This window comes from Mirounga leonina, unplaced genomic scaffold, assembly GCF_011800145.1.
Source record: "Mirounga leonina isolate KUSES-001 unplaced genomic scaffold, KU_Mleo_1.0 Mir_101664, whole genome shotgun sequence".
Lineage (NCBI taxonomy): Eukaryota > Metazoa > Chordata > Mammalia > Carnivora > Phocidae > Mirounga > Mirounga leonina.
This window is the reverse complement of record NW_023270175.1, coordinates 8,573,194-8,576,121: the sequence shown is the minus strand read 5'-3', so window position 1 is coordinate 8,576,121 and position 2,928 is coordinate 8,573,194. Positions and strand designations below refer to the sequence as shown.

The 2,928-nt window shown below is 46.9% G+C and overlaps 1 pseudogene; it reads left to right on the top strand.

Annotated features, from left to right (window-relative positions):
* Positions 1-328: 328 nt before the first annotated feature.
* On the top strand, positions 329-1,280 carry LOC118011414 (annotated as a pseudogene).
* The last annotated feature ends 1,648 nt before the right edge of the window (positions 1,281-2,928 follow it).

The following is a 2,928-nucleotide window of genomic DNA, read 5'->3' as shown; positions in this document are numbered from 1 at the left end:
TGAGCAGGGAGCCCGACATGGGGCTCGAACCCAGGACCCTGGGATCATGACCTGAGCTGAAGTTAAACGCTTAACAAACTGAGCTACCCAGGCGCCCCATAGCTATTTTAATAATCATAATGAATCCTGAAAGAAAAATTCCCAGCTGACAGAAGTCTAAAAAGAACTCAAGCTCTCGGCTCCTCCCTGTTCAACAGACAGCCCCATTTTCTGGTGCAGTGTCAGCCATGTCCCCGATACATCATGGTGAAAGTCACAGAAAACAGATGTGGCCACATTGGGCTTTTAACTCTGACAAAATAGATATTGTCACATCAATGACCTCTTCATTGACCTCAACTACATGGTCTACATGTTCCAGTATGATTCCAGCCACAGCAAATTCAATGGCACAGTCAAGGCTGAGAATGGGAAACTTGTCATCAATGGAAAGCCCATCTCCATCTTCCAGGAGCAGGATCCCACTAACATCAAATGGGGTGATGCTGGTGCTGAGTATGTTCTGGAGTCCACTGGGGTCTTTACCACTATGGAGAAGACTGGGGTTCACTTTAAAGGTGGGGTAAAGATGGTCATCATCTCTGCCCCCTCTGCTGATGCCCCCTATGTTTGTGAGGAACATGAACCATGAGAAGTATGACAACTCCCTCAAGATGGTCAGCAATGCCTCCTGCACCAACTGCTTGGCCCCTCTGACCAAGGTCATCCATAACAACTTTGGCATCATGGGCCACAGCCCATGCCATCACTGCCATACCGAAGACCGTGGATGGCCCCTCTGGAAAGCTGTGGCATGATATCTGAGGGGCTGCCCAGGACATCATCCCTGCTTCTACTGGTGCCGCCAAGGCTGCAGGCAAGGTCTTGGCTGAGCTGAACAGGAAGCTCACTGGCATGGTCTTCGTGTCCCCACCCCAATGTGTCAGTCGTGGATCAGACCTGCTGCCTGGACAAAGCTGCCAAATAGGATAACATCAAGAAGGTGGTGAAGCAGGCATCGGAGGGCCCTCTCACAGGCATCCTGGGCCACACTGAGGACCAGGGAGTCTCCTGTGACACCCACTCTTCCACCTTCGATGCTGGGCCAGTCATTGCCTTCAATGACCACTTTGTCAAGCTCATTTCCTGGTATGACAATGAATTTGGCTACAGCAATCAGGTGGTGGACCTTATGGTCTACATGGCCTCCAAGGAGTAAGAGCCCCCTGGTCACCAGCTGCAGCAAGAGCAAGAGCTAGAGATGGGCTCTCAGCTGCCGGGGAGTCCTTGCCTCAACTCATCCCCCGACACATACTGAGAATCTCCCAACCTTTACACGGTTTGCATCCCAGACTCCCTGAAGAAGGGGAGGGACCTGGGGAGCCCTACCATCAACAAAGCATACTGTGTCCAGCCAAAAAAAAAAAAAGTCAAAACCAGAGTGACAGCAAATTAACTAGTATTATGGTGGCATAAGGGCTCTCTGAATGACATATCTAACAAGCATTCCAAAAGAAGAAGATAGGAAGTAAGGAGAAGCAGTAGTGAAAAGAGGGGAGAATTTAAGGAAGACATGAATACTCAGATCAAAAGAGCAAAGCTCCAATGGAGATAAATCAAACTAAAGTGACATGTGGAAACAAGGTAGGAAAACTGTAGAATAGCAAATGCAAAGGAAAAGATTACAAATAATCTGAGGAAGGATATATTCCCCCAATAAAATGGCAATCATATGGACAATAGATCTCGTATCAACAACACAGGCAGGAAGACAGTGGACATCTATTATCCAACAGCTGAGGGAAAATAACTGCCTGCCTAGGGCCGCTAAATATTCAAGAGTGAATGTGAAAAAAGACATTTCAGACAAACACTGAATGAGTTTACCACTCACGAATGCTTACTGAAAGCGTGACTAAACATTATCCTAAAATGAGACAAAGTCTGAACCTTGAACGAAGTAATGGAAATGCAAAAGGGCTGTGGTGAACAAAGAAGTGGGCACAAATGTGAGGAAAGCTAATGAGGCATCACTTGTAAAACGTATACTATGAGGAACACTTTGGGCAAGTTTAAAAACAAGTTGGGGGCGCCTGGGTGGCTCAGTTGGTTAAGCGACTGCCTTCGGCTCAGGTCATGATCCCAGGGTCCTGGGATCAAGTCCCACATCGGGCTCCCGGCTCAGCGGGAAGCCTGCTTCTCCCTCTCCCACTCCCCCTGCTGTGTTCCTGCTCTCTCTGTCTCTGTCAAATAAAAAAAAAAAAAAAAAAATCTTAAAAAAAAACAAGTTGGGACCTCCACTTCTGGGAAGACGGAGATGGATTTTCCCTATTCCTCCTGCTAAGTACAACTGAAAATGCTGGACATTATATATAAAACAAACATATAAAGACTTTAGAAAGTGGAAAAGAAAGCAAGTCAATTATGGACTTTGGGGACCAAGGAATGGTATACTGGTGAGTTCTCAGACAGAAAGATAGATACATGATAGAGAGACATAGAAATAGATATATCTCCATCCCATGAATATCAATAGGAGCAGACAAAAAAAGCTTCAGTGAGACTTATTGTCTCCAGCCAAAGAACCAGGAATGGGAGACCTTAATAAGACAAAAAGCTTTCAGACAACAACCAATCTACTGCACTCAGATACCATGGTAGAAACTATAACCTGACTCCCACCCATGAAAGCAAAGGCCAAAGGGGGAACCTAGACACCCACTCTCACAAAGCTGTAACAAGGTTCTCCAACACCAACGATTAGGTGGTTCAGAGAAAGCCATATTAAAAGCAGGGACTTTTATCCCCCCTGCCTGGTAACGAATCCCACCCTCATGGTGTCAGAGGATACCTTATGGGGAGCCTGAGCTTACGCCCCACCCACCATCAATGAGGCATTGTGCTCCCTCCCTGCCGGAGTTGTGTAAGAGGAGGCCTGGTGGAGAGTCA